Source organism: Heterodontus francisci, chromosome 18 (assembly GCF_036365525.1).
Source record: "Heterodontus francisci isolate sHetFra1 chromosome 18, sHetFra1.hap1, whole genome shotgun sequence".
NCBI classification, from domain to species: Eukaryota; Metazoa; Chordata; class Chondrichthyes; order Heterodontiformes; family Heterodontidae; genus Heterodontus; species Heterodontus francisci.
The window spans coordinates 11,428,147-11,442,215 of record NC_090388.1 but is presented as its reverse complement, the minus strand read 5'-3'; positions in this window follow the sequence as shown (position 1 = coordinate 11,442,215).

Below are 14,069 nucleotides of genomic sequence, written 5' to 3'. Positions count from 1 at the left end.
TGGAACTCGCTACCTCACAGCACTGTGGGAGCACCTTCACTACACAGAATGCAACGATTAGAGAAAAAGGGAGACCACCATCTTCTCAAAGGCAACTAGGGATGGGCAATAAATGCCAGGCTTGTTAGTGATGCTCAAATCCTGAGAATGAATAAAATATTTTGGAATAATACCACTCCCATTTTCTTGTACACCATGTGCTGGCAATGGACAATGGCTTTGCCAGAGCCTCTGGGAGTGAAGGAAATGTAGGATGGTGCTTGGGGATGCTTAGCATGGGGACCTTATTTCAGTATATGATTGGTGGGTATTCCGGACTTTTGGGGTCTATCTGCAGCCACATTCCTGGGCCACTGGGGCTGTCTATCATTGGCAGATTTCCCAAGGCCCCTCTTCCTCTGCTGTTTTGCAGTAACCAATTACACCTCCTCTGTACCCATCTTTTCTTTCCATCATAATCAGCAGGTCTGGCAGCATCTGTGGAGAGTGAAAAATAGAGTTATCGCATCTGCAGAATTTTGCTTTTGTTTTGTTTCCATGCTTGTCCTAGTATCACCTTATTTTGCCTTGTCCCTCCCTGTCTCTAATCTCCTCCAGCCTCACAACCTTCCAAGATATCTGTGCTCCTCTAATTCTGGCCTGTTGTGCATCCCTGATTTTAATCGTTCCATCATTGGTGGCCCTGTCTTCAGTTGTCTAGAACCCCAAGCTCAGGAATTCCTTCCTGACACCCCTCTGCCTCACTTTCCTTCTTTAAGGCACTCCTTAAAACCTACCTCTTTGACTAAGATTTTGGTCATCTGCCTTAATATCTCCTTTTGTGGCTCAGTGTCATACTTTGTTTTATAATGTTTCTGTAAAGTGCCTTGGGACATTTTATTATGTTTAAGGCACTATATAAATATAAGCTGTTGTTGCACCATCACTTTTATAATTGAATTATTCAATTCCTCCCAACTAAACCATATTCCAGAGAGGAAGAAAGATTCTAAGAGGGGGAGAAAATATCCATGGCTAAGCAAAGAGGTTAAGGATAACATAAAGACAAAAACTAAGGCATACCATATTGCAAAGGCCAGTGGCAGGCTGGAAGCTTGGGAAACTTTTAAAGATCAACAAAGAGTTACTAAAAAAGTAATAAAAAGAGCAAAGGTAAATTATGAAAGAAAACTAGCGCAAAATAAAAAAACGGATAGCTAAAGCTTCTATAAGTATATAAAAGGTAAGAGAGTAGCTAAAGTGAATGTTGGCCCTTTGGAGGACGAGACTGGGGAGTTAATAGAGGGGAAAACATAAATGGCGGAGACACTAAATCAGTATTTTGCCTCAGTTTTCATGGTGGAGGATACTAGTACCATCCCAATAGTAACAGGAAATGCAGAGATTATAGAAAGAGAGGAACTTAGAAAAATCATCATCACTAGGAAAAAAGTACTGAGCAAACTATTGGGATTGAAGGCAGACAAGTCCCCAGGGCCTGATGGCCTACATCCTATGGTCTTAAAGGAAGTGGCAGCGGAGATAGTGGATCCATTGGTTGAAATATTCCAAAATTCCCAGAATGCAGGAAAGGTTCCAGTGGATAGGAAAAAAGCTAATATAATACCCTTATTCAAAAAGGGAGGGAGGCTGAAAGTAGGAAACTACAGACCAGTTAGTTTAACATCTGTCATTGGGAAATTGTTAGAATTCATTATTAAGGAAGTAATAACAGGACATTTAGAAAGTCAAAATGCAATCCATCAAAGTCAGCATGGTTTTATGAAGGGTAAATCGTGTTTGACTAATTTGCTAGAGTTCTTCGAAGCTGTAACAAGTAAAGTGGATAATGGGGATCCTGTAGATGTTGTATATCTGGACTTCCAGAAGGCATTTGATAAGGTGCCGCACAAAAGCTTAATACACAAGGTAAGATCACATGGGGTTAGGGGCAATTTATTAGCTTGGATAGAGGATTGGCTAACCAACAGATAACAGAGAGTCGGGATAAATGGGTCCTTTTCTGGTTGGTAAGATGTAACTAGTGGGGCGCCACAGGGTTCGGTCCTTGGGCGCCAACTATTTACAACATATATTAATGACTTGGATGCAGGGATAGAAGGTACTATAGCCAAATTTGCAGATGACACTAAAATAGGTGGGATAGTAAGTTGAAATAAAGAAATAAGAAATTTACAAATGGATATGGATAGGTTAGGTGAATGGGCCAAAATTTGGCAGATGGAGTTTAACGTGGATAAGTGTGAGGTTATCCACTTTGGTTGGAAGAATAGAAAATATTATCTAAATGGAGAGAAACTTCAGCATGTTTCGGTGCAGAGGGATCTGGGTGTCCTCGTGCATGAATCGCAGAAAGCTAGTATGCAGGTGCAGCAGATAATAAGGAAGGCAAATGGAATTTTGGCACTTATTGCTAAAGGAATAGAATATAAAAGTAGGGAAGTGTTGCTGCAACTGTACAAGGCATTAGTGAGACCGCACCTGGAGTATTGCGTACAGTTTTGGTCCCCTTAATTGAGGAGGGATGTAGTTGCATTGTAGGCAGTTCAGAGGAGGTTCACTAGATTGATTCCAGAGATGAGGGGTTTGTCTTATGAAGAGAGATTGAGCAGTTCAGGCCTTTACTGTCTAGAGTTTAGAAGAATGAGAGGAGATCTAATTGAGGTGTATAAGATGATTAAGGGGATTGACAAAGTAGACGTTGAGAGGATGTTTCCTCTTGTGGAGCAATCTTGGTCATAGTTTTAGGATAAGGTGTAGCAGATTTAAAACAGAGATAAGGAGAAATTACTTCTCTCAAAGGGTCATGAGTCTGTGGAATTCACTACCCCAGAGTGCAGTGGATGCTGGGACATTGAGTAAATTTAAGGAGGAGATTGAGAGATTTTTAATTAGTAAAGGGTTGAAGGGTTATGGAGTACAGGCAGGAAAGTGGAGTTGAGGCCAAGATGAGATCAGCCATGATCGTATTGAATGGCGGAGGGGCTGAATTGCCTATTCTGGCTCCTAGTTCATATGTTCTTATGTTATGTTATGTATGAATTACTTCTGCCTTCCAATCTGTCACAATCCTTTTCCTTTTGTTATTTTCCCACCCCTTTTCTCTGCCCCTGCACTTGCTTAAAAGCTGTCTATCTCCAACATTTTGCAATTCTGATGAAGGGTTATTGACCTGAAATGTTAACTCTGTTTCTTTCTCCACAGATGTTAACTGACCTACTGAAGGTTTCCAGCATTTTCTGTTTTTACTACCGTCGGTGTGTTTTTTTTGGCTTTTACTGCTCACTTTCCCTGTACTGAAATTATGCACAACAATCTGCACTTCCTGTAATAATAAACCTCATCATCTTTGGAAGGAAGTGATAAAATTGTAAAAACAACGACCTAATTGAGGCACCAAAATTGTTGCCGATAATCGGAGCCTACCAGAAATCAATGGCTTACTGCCGTAAACAGGTGCAGATTGGTTACATAGCTGCTGATTGTCTGGGACTATTTGTTACTCAGTTGAGCATTCACCTTATTATGCAAAATAAAAGGAAAATTGCAGGCGCTGAACATATGATACTGTAAATGCTGGAAATACGCAGCAGACCAGTTAGCATCTGTAAAGAGAAAAGATTGTTATGATATTTCAGGTGTGTATGCTTCATCAGAACTGAAGCCTGAAATTTTAACAAGTATTTCCTTTCCTTTTCAGAATGTGGTGTTGCTCGCAAGCAAGCCATTTATTGTCCATCCCTAGCTTCCCTCAGAAGATAGAGGTGACAACTATCAACCACGTTGACATGGAGTAGAGTCAGATATAGACCAGAAAAGGATAGTTGGAGATTATTACCAACAACCCGACTGCTTTGTGGTCACTTTTACCGATACCGTCTTTTTATTTCCAGGTTTTAAAAAAAATGAATTCAAATTCTCAAACTACCACAGTGGGATTTGAATTCATGTTCTATTGAATTATTACTCCGGGTCAGGCGAAGAGAAAAACAGAGTTGACGTTTCAGGTTGTGACTTGAGTATTTCCAGCATCTTCTGTTTTTGTTTCAGATTTCCAGCATCTGCAGTATTTTGCTTTTGTCTTACTCTAGGCCTCTAGATTAGCAGTAACCGTATTAGGTATATAAGAGAAGGGGAGAGAACCAATAGATACTTGATAGAGGTACTTGATGGGTTAATTGACCTGCAAACTATTCAATAGATGGCTATATCGTAATTGAAAATCAGTGAGAAAATGAAAATATACAAAAATGACAATGGAATATACAGTTGGGGGTGGAAGAGGGCCACACGAACAGAATATCTGAAAATAAGAGAAAACAGTGAAAGACATATAAACAAGCTGCAAATCTGGAACAAAAACAGAAAGTGCAAGCAGAATCCCAATTTATGTCTACACTTGGGTGTTTGCCCTCAGCTAGGGTGGCGCAGTGGTTAGCATTGCAGCCTCACAGCTCCAGCAACCCGGGTTTGATTCTGGGCACTGCCTGTGTGGAGTTTGCAAGTTCTCCCTGTGACTGTGTAGGTTTCTGCCGGGTGCTCCAGTTTCCTCCCACAGCCAAAGACTTGCTGGTTGATAGGTTAATTGGCTATTATAAATTGCCCCTAGTGTAGATAGGAGAATGGTGGGAAATATGGGATTAATGTAGGATTAGTATAAATGGGTGGTTGATGGTCGGCACAGACTCGAAGGGCCTGTTTCAGTGCTGTATCTCTAAAATAATTTTAAAAATTGGATCATTAGATGCGTTTCAAGGTAGTGTCTGAAAGCCCCAAAGAGGATACCACAACTTTCTTATACATACTAGTAACAGAGTAGGTTGTTCTAGTTGGAATTGGTGTTGTAGCTGCTGCTTTTGAATTTTTCTGTTGTCAGCTCAATTGATTTTTATTCATTGAGAGACATCAACAGACACTGCAGTGTGCTACCATATGTAGTGTTATAGTGTTTTGAAATTGCAATTGCATTATGCATTGTGTACTCTAGAGGCTTCTGTAGAACACACATGCCAGCAAAGGGAAAGTGAAAGTAAAACAGAAAAAAACTCCATTATGTTCAGCAGCCTGCAGTCTCTGTCTCTGCCTCATACCTAATACTAAATTCAGCTAAATCTCACTCCAGTCCCAGGGACATCACAATGACGATGAGGTTAAAAAAAAAGAAAACAAATAAAAAGGATGATGAAAAACCGGAAACATGGCTTCATTCCTGACCTTGCTCTGCTATCTGCCCCCCTACGCAATCGGACAAACGACGTTTGTCATCAAGCTGCACAAATGCCTATTTCGACCCTGAGAAAACCACCCAGCTAGTCGTGCATGCAAGCCCGGTTGGCTCGGTACAGTTCTCGTACAGAAAGACAAGACAGGTAACCTATCAATCGTTGCGATGGCAAGCATATCATTAATGCTTGTAGAGCAATGTTATTCGCAAAGAGAGAGAGAAACACTCTCACTCACATGGGGTATCTTACATTTTCATCTTTACTATATGGAGGTGAATTTAAAGTAATAACCGGTCATCGATCACTAGTGAGCTTGTTCAACAATTCACATAGCAAACCACCCACTCGAATAGAATGTTGGATACTCAAACTATAAGAGTACAAGTTCCAGGTTGAGTATCAGCAAAGCAAGCTCAAACCAGCGGACTGCCTTTCACAACATCTGTTGCTGATGCTTGGTCCTACTAGTCGCGAGGAAAAGGTTGCCAAACAACATCTTAACTGTGTAACCATAAATGCGGTGCCAAAGCCGCTAAAACTAGCTGACATTAAAGCACCAACAAAACAAGATGAGGCTCTGCAATTATGTATGGAGGCTATGGAATCACAAAACTGGAAAGATGTGATTGAGAAAGCGTCAACAAACGAAATCGCTCACACACTACAAAGTCTTCACAATGTTCGAAATGAGCTCACCTTTACAACCACATCTGATCTCATATTATTGTAACAACTGTATTGTCATTCCACACTCATTGAGGAAATGTGTTGTCGATATAGCACATGAAGGACACCAGGGAATAGTCAAAACTAAACAACTCCTTAGGGAAAAGTATGGTTCCCAGGTATTGACCATATGGTAGAGGACAAAATCAATCAATGTTTACCATGTCAAGCAATCAAAATGTCAAATCTTCATGATCCTCTCAAGATGTCCAAACTACCTTCAGGACCATGGAATGAAGTTAGCGTTGATTTCACAGATTTACCCACCTGCTTGTTGTCACTGACGACTACAGCAGATTCCCAATCGTGGAATTAGTTATGTCAACTTCAACAAAAGCCGTCATCCCAAAACTTGACTAGATCTTCGCTTTGTTTGGAATCCCTCAAATGGTAAGAGGTGACAATGGACCCCCATTCAACAGCGATGAGTTCAGCAAATTTGCAAACTACATAGGGTTCATTCATTGAAAAATCCCACCCCATTATCCAAGAGCCAATGGTGAAGTCGAAAGATCTATGCATACAGCTACAGCTGAGAACAAGTCATGGAAGCAAGAGATATATCACTTTCTTCATAATTACTGAGCAACTCCTCACTGGACTACCGGAAAACCTCCAGCTATACTCATCTTTGCACATCCTAGGCTCACAAGTCTACCTGAGCTACCCTGCGGAGCTAATGATCAACATGTACACAAACACGATCGAGAACAGAAGGATCGAAAGAAAGTAAATGCAGAGAAAAACATGAAATTTAGAGCTACACTGCTTAAGCCAGCAGATAAAGTACTTGTGAAACGTGATGGTCATGTTGGAAAACAAACAACCCCTTATGACATCCAACCATTTGTTGTGGCCAACACAACAGGATCAATGGTCACTGCCAAGCATGGTTCACAAATCATCACAAGAAATGCATCATTCTTCAAAGCACTGAAAATACCACCGGTAAGCACCGAATCCAATTCCGACATCGACATCTCAGATGAAGAACATGAGTCAAATGAGACTACATCTGATGTCAGACAATATCCTACTCGTGAAAGAAAATGCCCATCATACTTAAGTGACTATGTTACAAAGTGAACTATTATGTTTAAATTTATTGTTTACAGTTTTGGAAACAAACAATTGAAACATGCAATGACTCTCATTTACCAAGAAAGGGAGGGATGTAGTGTTGTAGTGTTTTGAAATTGCATTGTGCATTGTGTACTCTAGAGGCTGCTGTAGAACACACATGCTAGCAAAGGGAAAGTGAAAGTAAAACAGAATAAAGACAACGCCATTATGTTCAGCAGCCTGCAGTCTCTGTCCCATACCTTATACTAAACTCAGCTAAACCTCACTCCGGTCCCGAGAACTTCACCCCACAGCCTTTTTTCATTCACGGGATGTGGACATAGCTGGCAGGGCCAGCTTTTATTGCTTGACCCTAATTACCCTTAAAAAGGTGGTAAGGAGCTGTCTTCTTGAACTGCTGAGGCTCATGTGGTGTAGCCAAGGCCACAATACTATTAGATAGGGAGTTGCAGGATTTTGACCCAGTTAAAATGAAGGAATCGTGATATATTTCCAAGTCAGGATGGTGTGTGACCAGGAAAGGATCTTAGAAGTGGTGGTGTTCTCATGCAACTACTGTCCTTGTCCTTCTAGCTAGTAAAGGTTGCAGGTTCAGAAGGTACTGTCAAAGAAGCCTAGGCGAGTTGCTGAGTGTAACTTGTGGATGGTACACATTGCAGACATGGTATGCTGATGGTGGAGGGAATAAATGTTTAAGGTTGTGGATGTGGTACCAATCAAGTGGGTTGCTTTGTCCTGGATAGTGTCAGCAATGGTAATGCCATTGAATGTCATGGGGAGATGGTTAGGCTTTCTCTTGTTGGAGATGTTCATTGCCTGGCACTTATGTGGCGTGAATGTTACTTGCCACATATCAGCCCAAACCTGAATGTTGTTCGGGTCTTGCAGCATGCGGGCATGGACTGCGTCATTATCGGAGGAGTTGCGAATGAAACTGAAGACGACGAATCATTAGTGAACATCCTCACTTCTAACCTTATAATGAAGGGAAGGCCATTGATGAAGCAGCTGAAGATGATTTGGCTTAGAATATTGTCCTGAGGAACTCCTGCAGTGATGTTCTGGGGCTGAGATGATTGGCCTCCAACAATCACAATCAGTTTCCTTTGTGCTAGGTCAGACTCCAACCAGTGGAGAGTTTTCCCCCCAATTCCCATTGACTTCAATTTTACTGGGGCTCCTTCATAGAGTCATAGAATCATAGAGTTATACAGCACAGAGACAGGCCCTTCGGCCCATCGTGTCCGCGCCGGCCATCAAGCACCTAACTATTCTAATCCCATTTTCCAGCACTTGGCCTGTAGCCTTGTATGCTATGGCGTTTCAAGTGCTCATCTAAATATTGATGCCATGCTCAGCCAAAATCTGCCTTGATATCAAGGGCAGTCACTCTCACCTCACCTCTGGAATTTAGCTCTTTTGTCCATGTTTGGACCAAGGCTGTACTGAGGTCTGGAGCTCAGTGGTCCTTGCAGAATCCAAACTGAACATCGGTGAGCAGGTTATTGGTGAGTAAGTGCTGTTTGATTGCACTGTCAATGACATCTTCCATCACTTTGCCAATGATTGAGAGCAGACAGATGGGTGGTAATTAGCCAAGTTGGATCTGTTTTGATTTTTTTTGGACAGGACACACCTGAGCAATGTTCCACATTGTCAAGTAGATGCCAGTTTTGTAGCTAACTGGAACAGCTTGGCTAGAGGCGCGGCCAGTTGTGGAGCACAAGTCTTCAGCACTGCAGCTGGGATGTTATCAGGGCTCATAGCCTTTGCAGTATCCAGTGTGGTCAGCCATTTCTTGACATTACATGGAGTGAATCACATTGGCTGATGACTGGTTTCTGTGACAATGTGGACTTCAGGAGGATAGATCATCCACTCAGCACTTCTGGCTGAAGATGATTACAAATGTTTCAGCCTTGTGTTTTGTGCTCACGTATTCCATCCCCCCAATAGTCAGTGGGGAGACTGTCTGACCAAAACAGGAAGGCTCACTGTTTTTCAACTCACAGTCTAATACTTGATCTACAGTGCAGTATTTAAATACTGCTGACTCACAAAACTATGCTTTATTGAGCATTGCTTTGATCCTGGTTCAAAGGCAGACTTCTGTGTTGGTGAACAGTGGGAAAATGCAGTATTCTGCCCAGGGTGTATTATTTTGGCCTTTGCATCATGAACTGCTATGCCTGTGCTGGGACGAGGGAGCAGTACCCCAGGACATGCGCGATGCCAACATCATCACCCTCTATAAAAACAAAGGTGACCGCGGTGACTGCAACAACTACCGTGGAATCTCCCTGCTCAGCATAGTGGGGAAAGTCTTTGCTCGAGTCGCTCTGAACAGGCTCCAGAAGCTGGCCGAGCGCGTCTACCCTGAGGCACAGTGTGGCTTTCGTGCAGAGAGATCGACTATTGACATGCTGTTCTCCCTTCGTCAGATACAGGAGAAATGCCGTGAACAACAGATGCCCCTCTACATTGCTTTCATTGATCTCACCAAAGCCTTTGACCTCGTCAGCAGACGTGGTCTCTTCAGACTACTAGAAAAGATCGGATGTCCACCAAAGCTACTAAGTATCATCACCTCATTCCATGACAATATGAAAGGCACAATTCAACATGGTGGCTCCTCATCAGAGCCCTTTCCTATCCTGAGTGGTGTGAAACAGGGCTGTGTTCTCGCACCCACACTTTTTGGGATTTTCTTCTCCCTGCTGCTTTCACATGCGTTCAAATCCTCTGAAGAAGGAATTTTCCTCCACACAAGATCAGGGGGCAGGTTGTTCAACCTTGCCCGTCTAAGAGCGAAGTCCAAAGTACGGAAAGTCCTCATCAGAGAACTCCTCTTTGCTGACGATGCTGCTTTAACATCTCACACTGAAGAATGCCTGCAGAGTCTCATCGACAGGTTTGCGTCTGCCTGCAATGAATTTGGCCTAACCATCAGCCTCAAGAAAACGAACATCATGGGGCAGGATGTCAGAAATGATCCATCCATCAATATTGGCGACCACGCTCTGGAAGTGGTTCAAGAGTTCACCTACCTAGGCTCAACTATCACCAGTAACCTGTCTCTAGATGCAGAAATCAACAAGCGCATGGGTAAGGCTTCCACTGCTATGTTCAGACTGGCCAAGAGAGTGTGGGAAAATGGCGCACTGACACGGAACACAAAAGTCCGAGTGTATCAGGCTTGTGTCCTCAGTACCTTGCTCTACGGCAGCGAGGCCTGGACAACGTATGCCAGCCAAGAGCGACGTCTCAATTCATTCCATCTTCGCTGCCTTCGGAGAATACTTGGCATCAGGTGGCAGGACTATATCTCCAACACAGAAGTCCTTGAAGCGGCCAACATCCCCAGCTTATACACACTACTGAGTCAGCGGCGCTTGAGATGGCTTGGCCATGTGAGCCGCATGGAAGATGGCAGGATCCCCAAAGACACATTGTACAGCGAGCTCGCCACTGGTATCAGACCCACCGGCCGTCCATGTCTCCGTTATAAAGACGTCTGCAAACGCGACATGAAATCGTGTGACATTGATCACAAGTCGTGGGAGTCAGTTGCCAGCATTCGCCAGAGCTGGCGGGCAGCCATAAAGACAGGGCTAAATTGTGGCGAGTCGAAGAGACTTAGTAGTTGGCAGGAAAAAAGACAGAGGCGCAAGGGGAGAGCCAACTGTGCAACAGCCCCAACAAACAAATTTCTCTGCAGCACCTGTGGAAGAGCCTGTCACTCCAGAATTGGCCTTTATAGCCACTCCAGGCGCTGCTTCACAAACCACTGACCACCTCCAGGCGCGTATCCATTGTCTCTCGAGATAAGGAGGCCCAAAAGAAAAAGATCACAGTAACTTCAGTATAAAATCGCAATCTGATTGATACACAACAGACCAAGAATAGAGATGAAATATGTGTTATGAATCAGGAATATTTTAATTGATTGCCACCATACCCTGGAAGGGTTGGAAAAGGAGAAAGTGTCTCTGTGAACAATGTGGGGAAATTATGTTGTCATGCAGACCCCCACCTGCCAAGAATGAGGCATATTAATTTTGTCATTTGAACATTGATTTTAAACTGTTGCTGGGGTGAAGAAATGACTTGTTTGAAGATCACCGGAAGGACATTTGCATACTAAGAGATGCTGCTTGTGGAGACAAAGGACTCTTCCCTGCTCCAATTAACCCAAATGGATTTTGATCACCAGACAGTGAGGTGCATTTCAGGGACTGCTAAGATAATACAATCCACAAACCTTGCAGGAGAGACTATTCCAAATAAGGAGCTAGTCACATGACTAACCTGTTGGGCAACCTGGGTTTTTTTGAATTGTGCCAGACAGAAAGGAATAGAAGACTAGAGTTTGCAACTGAAGCTGGAACAAGCAAGCCTCTCTCCTGGCTGTCTCTCTCTCGCTTTCTCCTAAGCCACCGGACCCATGAAGGACACGTAATCCTCAAGAGTGAAAAGACTCCTATGTTGGAAAAAGTTGAAACATGAACTGGCCCCCAACGAACAGCATGACTTAACGGTAACCAAAGACTCCACATTGAATTTAAAGGACTATAAATAACTAACAGATATTTCCTCAAACTTTTCCCCTTTATTCTTTCCACTTTTTCTGTCTCTATCTGCGTGTGTGTTTATCGCGTATGCATGCTAGCATGGTTGTGTCGCATATTCGTAGTCATGAACCAGATTAGAGTTTAAGATTAATAAACTTCCATCTTTCTTGTTTAAATCTAAGGAAACCTGTCTGATTTCTTTGCCTTACAATTGGAGCAATGAACAAGGATTCACTGAAAGGGAGCTAAAAACACAGTGTTTCTAAAAGTAAACCCTGTTACGGTTAAACCAGGCAAAGGCTGAGAGGGAACCCCTAGACCCCTTCTCACCTGGTCGTAACAATGTGAATAAAGTGCGTATGTGGGGCCAGAGGGGGTTGAATAGCTCTGGACTGAGGAAAGGATGGGGTTGGACACAAGACAGTGATGGTTAAAGTAGCTTTTGGGGGTAATTATGGTTTAGTTGGTCTGTTGAAAATTCAAATGGCTCTTTATTTTTTCCTTTTTTAGGCTTAAAGCTATAAATGGTGAAGCATAAGCAGTGTTTAAAATTATCTAGAATGCACCATTTCCAATGCAAAAATTCAGGATCTTCCATTATTCCCTAGAACATGCAAATTGGTGCATACATGGGTGGATACATTTGGAAGGAACATACACAATGCTAAATTTTACTCCTAAATGGTAAATGAAATTGTTTTCAATAAAAATTCAATAAAAGGCCAAATAATAAGGTAGAAATAATGTTCACTGCAGATTCCAAAATGTTAGCGGAATAGTGTCAGAAATCAAAAGTTTTGTCAGGGTGGGGGGGGGGGGGGTGGGGGTCAGGTTTGATATGCAAAACCTGCTGAGAAAATACCTTTTGTGCCCTCAACATTTGTGTTTCCAATCTAGGCTTTCATGTTTTTCTGCCCCTCGAATACAAGTGAAGGAATGTTAGTGCCTATAGTGTAGTGAAAATAATTCCAAGGCACTTCACAAAATAGAATTTAACACTGAGTCACATGAAAATGTATTGGGACAGGTGAACAAAAGCTAGGTCAAAGATGAAGTGTCTTAAAAGAGAGGCAGAGTAGCAGAAAGGTTTAGAGAGGGAGTTCCAGAGCTTAAAGCCTAGGCAGCTGAAGACGCGACTGCCAATGGTGAAGTGATGAAAAATCAAGGGACATGCAAGAGCAGGTTAGGCAGCATCTGTGGAGATATTCTGGATCTGTTGTGAAGTAAGTGATTGCTAAAATTAGTCATCAACATTATTACCATTGTAGAAGGTAAATGAGATGGACTTTGTTTTTTTTCATCTAGCAATTCCCATGTTCCTATGAGAGAACAGACTAAATTTCATCAACTTTGCTTCGAATTTCCACCGTTCTCTCGCCTTCATATGGTCTATCTCTGACTCTTCCCTTCCCTTTCTCAACTTCTCCATTTCTGGGAACAGGCTATCAATGAATATTCACTATAAGCCCACTGACTCCCAGTCATCTCGACTACACTTCCTCACACCCACTTTCTGTAAGGTCTCCATTCTATTCTCCCAGTTTGTCAATCTCTGTTGCATCTGTTCTGATAATGCAACCTTCTGATTTCTTCCTTTTTCCTCAACTGATTCCCCAATCCCAACAAAGTGGTTCACAGGGCCCTCAACCTTGTCTTTCTCATTTCTTGCACTTCTGCTCTAACCCCTTCCCCCTCCCTCCCAGAACCATGATAGGGTTCCCCTTGTTCTCAACTTCCACCCACCAGCCTCTGTATTTAATGGATCATTGTCTATCATTTCAGCCACCTCCAGCATGATTCCACCACCAAGCACATCTTCACATCCCCTCCCATTTCAGCATTCTGAAGGGACCATTCACTCCACGACACCCTGGTCCACTCCTCAATCAGCCCCTCCTCTTCCCACAGCACCTGTCTATGCAAGCACTGGAGATGCAACACCTGCCCTTTGACCTCGTCCCTCCTCACCATCCAAGGCCCCTCCTGAAACAGTGAATTTCTTTCAACTTAGTATACTGTATTCGCTGTTCACAATGCGGTCTGCTCTACATTGGGGAGACCAAATGCAGACTGGGTTACCGCCTTGCCGAACACCCCTGTTCTGTCTGCAAGCGTGACCCTGAGCTTCCGGTCGCCTGTTATTTTAATTCTCCACCTTGCTCTCATGCTGACCTCTATGTCCTCGGTCTCTTGCAGTGTTCCAGTGAAGCTCAATGCAACTCAAGGAACAGCACCTCATCTTTCAATGCGGCACTTCACAGCCTTCCGGACAGAACTTTGCGTTCAACAATTTTGAACTGTAACCTCTGCCTCCATTGTATCCTTTTTCTTGGCAAGTTTTGGTTTTACTGTCTTGTTTTTACTTTCAGGCAGCAGCTGTTCATCTTTTTGCCATTCACACCTCCTTCAGACACATCTTTTGTTTCTTGTCCCATTACCAATTCCTTTGATCTTGCACCACCAA